The sequence below is a fragment of the Phaseolus vulgaris genome, chromosome 7, assembly GCF_051622355.1.
Source record: "Phaseolus vulgaris cultivar YP4 chromosome 7, ASM5162235v1, whole genome shotgun sequence".
Lineage (NCBI taxonomy): Eukaryota > Viridiplantae > Streptophyta > Magnoliopsida > Fabales > Fabaceae > Phaseolus > Phaseolus vulgaris.
Window position 1 is genome coordinate 46,711,746 of NC_143504.1, and position 8,599 is coordinate 46,720,344.

The window sequence follows — 8,599 nt, forward strand, 5'->3', positions numbered from 1 at the left end:
ATGCACTAGAGGCTCGGCTAGAAGCTGTTAGATTGCTGCTTGCCTTCTCCTGCATCAAAGGGTTCAAGCTATTTCAAATGAATGTGAAGAGTGCCTTCTTGAATGGTTATATAAATGAAGAGGTATTTGTTTCACAACCACCAGGTTTTGAAGACCATCAACATCCAGAATATGTGTTCAAACTCAAAAAGGCTCTTTATGGGCTCAAGTAAGCTCCTAGGCAATGGTATGAGAGGCTAAGTGATTTTCTCACCTCACAAGGTTATGACAGAGGCACATCAGATAAGACCTTGTTCATCAAGAAGAAAGGGGATGACACAATTCTAGTACAAGTATATGTGGATGACATCATTTTTGGATCAAACAATGGAGAATTGTGTGAAGCTTTCGTGAAAGTCATGAAGAGTGAGTTTTGAAATGTCAATGATGGGTGAGTTGAACTATTTTCTAGGCTTGCAGGTCAAACAACTCAAGGATGACATCTTCTTAAGTCAAGCTAAGTATTGCAAGGATCTGCTAAAGAAATTTGAAATGGACAAGTGTAAACCAATCAACACACCCTTCTCAACAAGCTGTCACTTGGATCATGATGAAGCTGGAATTGCTGTTGATGAAACCAAATACAGAGGACTCATAGGATCACTACTGTATCTCACTGCCAGTCGGCCTGACATAATGTTTGCAGTGTGCATGTGTGCTCGGTTTCAATCTGCTCCTAAAGAATCACACTACAATGCTGCCAAAAGGATTTTGAAGTATTTGCAAGGAACTAAAGAAGTTGTCTTGTGGTATCCAGGTACCATCTCATTAAGCTTAACTAGATATTCTGATTCAGATTTTGCAGGTTGCAAAATTGTTAGGAAGAGCACCAGTGGAACCTGTCACTTGCTTGGATCAAGCTTCATCTCATGGCAATGCAAAAAGCAGGCTTGTGTAGCTCTCTCCACAGCTGAAGCAGAATACATTGCAATAGGGAGTTGTTGTGCTCAAACCATATGGCTAAGGCATCAATTAAATGATTTTGGTATCTTACTTAACCATATACCTCTGTTGTGTGATAATACAAGTGCAATCAACTTAATGAAAAATCCTGTCATGCATTCAAGAACCAAACACATTGAAATTAGGCATCACTTCCTAAGGGAACACATTTCAAATGGAACATGTGAGATTAAGTTCATTGGTACTGATTTACAACTTGCTGATTTGTTCACAAAACCATTGGCTAAAGATAGGTTTAATTTTCTACTTAATGAATTGGGTATTATACATGTCAATTGTGCCTAGCAGTGAAAAATTAAATCTGTTTATTCGTAATTGAATGTGTTTATTTTTGGTACTGATATGCATTGATGACTAGGAAAGAGAAATTCTGATCTTTGACTGCTTGACTGACTTAGTGGGCATTAACCTCTGTACCTTTGACGGTTTTGGTCATGGTTATGTAACCGATTTGATGGTTTGGGTGCTCAATAAAGGTATGAATTGTGTGCATCATGACCCTAAATATTTGCTGCATAATTTCAAAGATTCTCTGCACAATTTCAGAGCATAAAATCTTCATGCATATCCATTCATAACTACCATATCAACATATTCATTTCTCAATATAAATCTGTGTGGAAATCTGCTACCCACATTGGCTATCTATTTTCTGTTCTCACCATTTGAAACCAAGAGAAAAATTCTGGTTCAACCATGGCTTCTTCTTCAAGACAGAAACAGAAAAATAAGGGCAAGCAAAGCACCTTTCAAGGTGTGCTAGAAGATTGGTTCGCTGGAAATGAAGAAGCAATCAATGCCTACATCCACGAGACAAGCAGAAAGCAGATTAATATACCCAAGGTGCTGGATTTCAACTGGCTGAAATCAGAAAAATTGGTAGAAACAAGGGTTGTGTTGAAGCACCAGAAATTGAAAAAGTTGTTGGAATTAACGGGTAATGTATATCCTGATTTAGTTAAGGTGTTTTACACTAATATAACCTTGGATGGAAAGAATATTGTCTCTTATGTGAAAGGGATCAAAATGAAGATCACAAGGGATTTTTGGAATTCTGTGGCTGGAATCAAGTATGCTGGACTGAAAGTGGGAAAAGGAAACACCAGTGGGATTCAAGAATTCAACAAGCTGCAATATTATAATAGCTGTATGAGGAATCCTACACAGAGCATAAGCAGGTTCCATGCAGGTCATTTGAACCTTACACCACGTCTTGTTGCCTACATTATAGCATGTCAGCTCATCCCAAGAGGTACAAATCATGCTGTTTTACATGAAGATGATTTAATCCTTCTATAATGCATCATGAACCAGATTAAGGTAAACTGGGTTTTCATTATCAATGAACACATGCTGAAATCCAAAAGGTTGGCTGATTATCGCTTTCCTTATGCTATACTTGTTTCAAAATTGATTGATTTCTTTGGTGTTGATGCTTCAAATGAGAGAAACGACCCCATCAAGGCTGTAAGTGAGATTGACAATTCAACTCTCACAAAAATGGGATTCCACAAAATAGAGGACAATTGGGTGGTTCTCAAAGGCAAGAACCCTCAAGCAGAACATGGAGCCTCAAACCTCAACAACGAGGATGAGGATGAAGTTGTTCCCATGGAGGATGACACAGTTCAAGCTGCAGAACATTCACGTTATGTTATCCATCACTCCTATGGACAAGAATAATCTGCTGAACATGCTGGAAATCAAAGGACAAGCTCTCCATCTGTAGAAATCAGAGGAGACTCACCTGCTCCCCAATCAGTGCATGAAGAGGTTGCTGCAACCCATCTGAATGCCATTGTTGCCTATCAAACTCCAGAATACCGAGGTGAACCGTTATCTATGTTTGAAAGGCAAGTTCTGTATCGTCTTGATGTCATGATTGCATAACAGAGGGCATACTTTGAGACTACTCAAGCAAGGTTTCAGCACCTTGATGATCAAATTGAAGGGGTTCAGGCACAGCTTGCAGAGCTATACTACAAGGATTAGAAGTATCTTGATTTTCATGCTTTCTTTATCAGTTTTAAATTCTGTAATGCTGAACAATTTGCCTTTATTTTCTGGATTATTATGGTTCTGTTTCTGGTTTATCTTCCCTTATGCTTAAATGTTGTTTGATGAATCCAAAGGGGGAGAAAAATAGCTCACCATGCTAGGTGAAGCTAGCTGAAACAGGAAGTTAAATTCTACACCTTAAAACCATTGTACATGTTATGCAATGTTCTGTTTTTCTGGTTTAATATTTGGTGCAGTACAGGTTCTTAAAGCAACAGTGCTATGGGGATTTGTCTCCATCAAATAGGGGGAGATTGTTGAAGATGGTTGTTGCCCCTTCAAGACATGTGTTTGATGAAGACTTTTATGTACAATTCCTATATATTTCCTTTTGCTTTAAGTATGTCTTAGGTATTGTTTTGAGGTTGTTTAAGAGTAGGTTTTTTGCTGAGTAACTCACCTCCTAACCACTGGCCATGTGATAAGAACAAGCATAAGGTTTCTTAAACTGTTTTTCACATGTTTTACAAAAAACACGTTTACTGCATAAAAATAAATCAGTTCTTTTCCAAATAAACATATTCATTTTTAAACTGATGCCTTGGCTAAGTCTTATGAAAATTAGATTTTGTGCATCAAGTATTTTTGACTAAGTCTTCTACCTTTCAAAACGACTGTGTTTTAAATAGTTAAGCTTTTTCTGTTTTCGTTTTGAAAAATAAATCTGTTCATCTATAAATGAATAGATTCTTTTTGACTCTGGTGCCATGGCTATCTTAAACGATTTTCAGTTTTGTCTCTGCACCAGAATGGCTGACTAAGTCTCCTCACATAACAAATTCTCTAACTGCTTTTGAAAATAAATCTGTTCATTTTATTTTCAATCTGTTCATTTTATAACAGCTTTAACTGTTTTTCAAAAATCTGTTGTAAGTTGGTTTTCTATAAAATGAAAACTTGTTTGAGTTTAAACATTGATCATACAATTGTAAAAACAAGTTTTGCATCAGAGAATTGAGGATTTACAAAGAATTAACATCTGTTCTTAAAAGATTTCGAAAATCACAAAGTGTTTGTTCTTGTTTGGTTCCAAAAGCTTGGTGAGAGGTGCTGCTACTGTTCTAGCAATCTGTTCTACTGGTTTAAGGCAGATTTCTACATCCTCAATCAGGTGTAGTCGTTTCACATTTCTTTTCTTGTAAAAGTTTGGTTGTACACTCTTCTTGATAGGGTTTCTTGAAGAGTGTATGTGTGCTGAAATAGGGTTTTTCAGCAAGTGTACCTAAGTTCTTGTAGGGTTCAAGAACAGTGGGATTTGTGTTTATTTGAATTGTGATTTAGTGAATTTCACCTTGATTTAGGTGAAGACTGTATGTAGCTCAGTTGAGTGAACCAGTATAATTGCCTTGTGTTCTTTCTCCCTTAATCTCTGCACTTAAATTTCTGCATAATTGTTAAACTGTCAAGAAATAAATCTGTTCAATTAATAATAAATCTATTCTTTCTGGGCTTGTTTCATATTGTTCTTAATTTCTGAAAAAGCTGTTTGATTCTGATAAGAACATATAAAATCTGTTAAAAGCCATTGGAACAGATTGATTGTGATAGGTTACTCAAGTAATTGTCAAGCTATTAATTGAACCTTAATCACTTGCTTAAAATTGAAGTTTGTTGTTTTGTGATTCACTTTTTTTCTTCATTAAATCAGTATGTGTATCTGGAAAATCGATTTGCATAATTCTGTTATTAACTTGACTGTCTAAACGTTTTTCAAACACAAATAGTTCCAAAATAAATCTGTTCAATTTCAAATAAATCGATTTATTTTCTGTACACTGTGATAAATACTGATTCTGCAAGAAACTTTTAAAATATCAATTCACCCCCCCCCCCCTTTAACTTTGGCACTATTAAACCCAACAATCTATTGTAAAATGAGTACCATAATCCTCTTCAATATGTTGATGCACAGAATTCATTAATTCTTCCATATATATTATTTTTACTTCATCCGATCTTTTTGTAATCAATTCAACCTCCATGTCCATACTTACACCTTTATTCATAAAACATAAATTTCTATTTTATTCTAATTTTCATAAATTCACACAAGTATGCAAAATAAAAACAACATTCAATTACCCTTCCGGATTGTGTAATCCATAAGTCAAATTTCACAACTTCAAAGTGACTTCCGGATTGTGTAATCCATAAGTCAAATTAAAACAGCAAATTGCATTCTGGATTACATAATCCATAAGTCATATTTGAAGTTCCAAAATGACTTCCGGATTTTGTAATCCATAGTTCATTTTGTACTGGATTACACAATTCGGAAAAGTGAGTATGTTTGTTCCAGATCCGGTATACCTCTGATTTAACTAATCCAGATCACTTTAATGTTGTCTTACGGATTGTAAAAACATTCCGGATTATAGGGGTGGAGAACATGAAGTTCATTGCTTTGCATAAATTGTTACGGATTATACAATCCGGTGATCTAGCGGATTAACCCAATCCGGGGAAATAAGTGTTTAAAGCACCGAGACTTACCTTAGAATGATGACCTGAGTGTGACGACCTGAGAATACGAGCCGTGAAGACCACCACCACAGCAACACTGTTGGCACCACCACTACGGTTACCACTGCCACTACCACCACAAGCACCACTATCACCACGACTACAACAACCACAACAACAACAACAACAAGCACCAAGAACCAAACACCTTCGTTTTCACTAGGCAAAGAAAGGTAAAACAAATTTTCTATTTTTATTTTTTTTACTGAAGGACAATTTTAGAATTTTAAAAGTGTATGGAGGTGGCTGAAGAAGAAGGGACGGAGGTGCAGGAAGAAGCACTCCATAAAATTATAGCTGAATCCAGAACTTCATGAAGCTATGCTAGAAGTTAAAAAATAATAAACATTGTATAGAAGAAATATCTTATAAACAATTAAAAAAAAAAAAAGTGTAGTTCCCACTCATATTCATAATATAAAAGAGATATCTTACAAGTAATTAAAAAATAATAAACAAAGTATGCTTACTCTTATCTCACATATCTATATATATAACAATTGAGGGAGCACAAACAGGTCTGTTTAGACACGTGTCACAACCTCAAATTTTTGGAAAAAAAAATTCAAAAACACTTTTTACCACAAAGGGAATTGTTTCCACATGTCACTCTCAAGGCACATCATCATGGCTCTCTAAATGCACGACACGTAGCACATAAAATATTAACCACGTCTCCCGCCCCATATTCACTTTTCACTCTGACCCTCTGCATTCTCTCTCTCTCTCTCTCTCTCAGTCTCTCAGTCTCTCTGCACACCATATTCACTTTTTCACTCTGACCCTCTGCATTCTCTCTCTCTCTCTCAGACTTTCTGCACACCACGCCTCTCACTCTCTTCATTCCCTCCACACACTAAACCCTTACTTTCTCCATTCCCTCCAAAACTCTGAGCTTTCTCTCTTCTACTTTTCCCTTCTCTTTCACCGATTTGGAAACTGCACACCTTCTGCTCATTGCCTTACCACTACTACAAATCTCTTCTTTAAGGTATTTTTCACTTGGCGCGATTTTTGAATTTCGAAATTTTGAAATGGTTATCAAGATTGGTTTTTGAGAATATATAGGCGCAAAGACCCATTCATATCTTATTTCCTCTTTTCATTTGCCGAATAAGAGGTGATTCTTTAATCATTTCTTTTCATTTTTGTTGGATTTTGATGTATTTTTTATTCGCAAATGATGATTTTTTATTCTATGTTTCTTATGCTTTTCGTTGTTGTACCGACCAGGTCATCAGTTGTGATGACGTGCCTGGCACATGACCGTGTGGGGCGTGCTCAGCAGAACACGTGGACAAGTGAGAAACGAATGGTTCAGGAGTGAGCATATTCGCCGATTCATGGAACTGGCGTTCTATAGTGAACATGGTCGGTTGTCGCCGGGTTTGTGTGTCATCGACGTGTTAGATAATGAGAGATCAGGTGGTCTAACGTCGCCGCGAGGAGCACATCGTCGGATCTCCCAGTAAACTCAGTTGAAGCTGCTGGAGGCTCAGAAGAGTAAGTTCAAGCGTATAATTTCAGTAAGATGATGGTTGCGCCAACATAGGGCGTGAAGGTCGTGTGGGTTGAAAGGAACAACTTGCCCATCAACGATAGGATTCCCAGAGTGGACATTTGTTGGTGGCAAGGTTTCCTCAGCTAGAACATGCATGGCGCAGCGATAAGGAAGGTGCCACTAGCGACAAGCGATATCACAGAGATGGCGCACTTTGCTGCACCTGATACTCGCCTTGTCAGGTGGTGTTCTAGAGCATATTGCGTGCTAGCTTACTCCTTGAGTAGAGGACTTAGCCGCGCGACTGGTTACTACACAGAAATAACGCTCAAGTAACCTCAACTCTGTTGACGACACGTGTAGGGTTGGATGCTACCTGTTATTCCAACCCAGATGATAGCACGTGTAGGGTTGGATGCAATAGAGAAATGACGCTCGGGTTATCCTAGCTCAGATGATGACACGTGTAGGGCTGGGTACTACCTGCGACCCCAGCCTAGATGGTGACACATGCAGGGTTGGATGCGAGCCACGCGTCCAAAGCGTAACTGCCTGGAGAGAGAGAAAACCTAGCTATAAAGGTAAACTTAACAGAATTTGCAGAGGTACGTTTTTCATTACGGGTCATTGCTAGGGTTGTGTGCACTTTAGTACGGTTCTACAGAACTGACTTGAGCGTCGAAGTGCCACCGGCCGCAGAGGCACCACCTTGTGTTTTCAGGTTCTCAGAGAGGCTATTTGTGGTGTGGACTTGAAGGGCACGTGGTGTCAAGCGGGTGAGGAGGATCGTGACGAGGCAACGCTCTTGCGCTAGGTCAACCGGCAGGATCAGTTGTTCTTGGGTTTTCTCATTAAAGTTTCAAACTTTGATCTGCTCCAAACATAAAAGGTGATACTTTTATCATTTCTTTCAATTTTTTGGTGTATTTTCTGTCGTTTTATTTATGTTCGTGGTTCTATGTTTCTTATGTTTTTCGCTGTTCTTAGGATTTCTCATTAAAGTTTCGAACTTTGATCTGCTCCGAACACAAAAGATGAGACTTTTATCATTTGTTTCAATTTTTTGGGCATTTTCTGCCGTTTTATTTATGTTTCTTATGCTTTTCGCTGTTCTTGGGGTTTCTCATTAAAGTTTCGAACTTTGATCTGCTCCGAACATAAAAGGTGAGACTTTTATCATTTCTTAAATTTGGTTGGCGCATTTTCTGTCATTTTATTTATGTTCGTGTTTCTATGTTTCTTATGTTTTTCGTTGTTCTTAGGGTTTCTCATTAAAGTTTCGAACTTTGATCTGCTCCGAACACAAAAGGTGAGACTTTTATCATTTCTTTCAATTTTTGGGGCATTTTGTGTTGTTTTACTTATGTGTGTGGTTCTTTGTTTCTTATGTTTTTCGCTGTTCTTGGAGTTTCTCATTAAAATTTTGACTTTGAACTGCTCCAAACATAAAAGGTGAGACTTTCTTTCAATTTTTTTGGTTCACGGTACGGTTATTGGTTCTGTCCAAATTGTTCA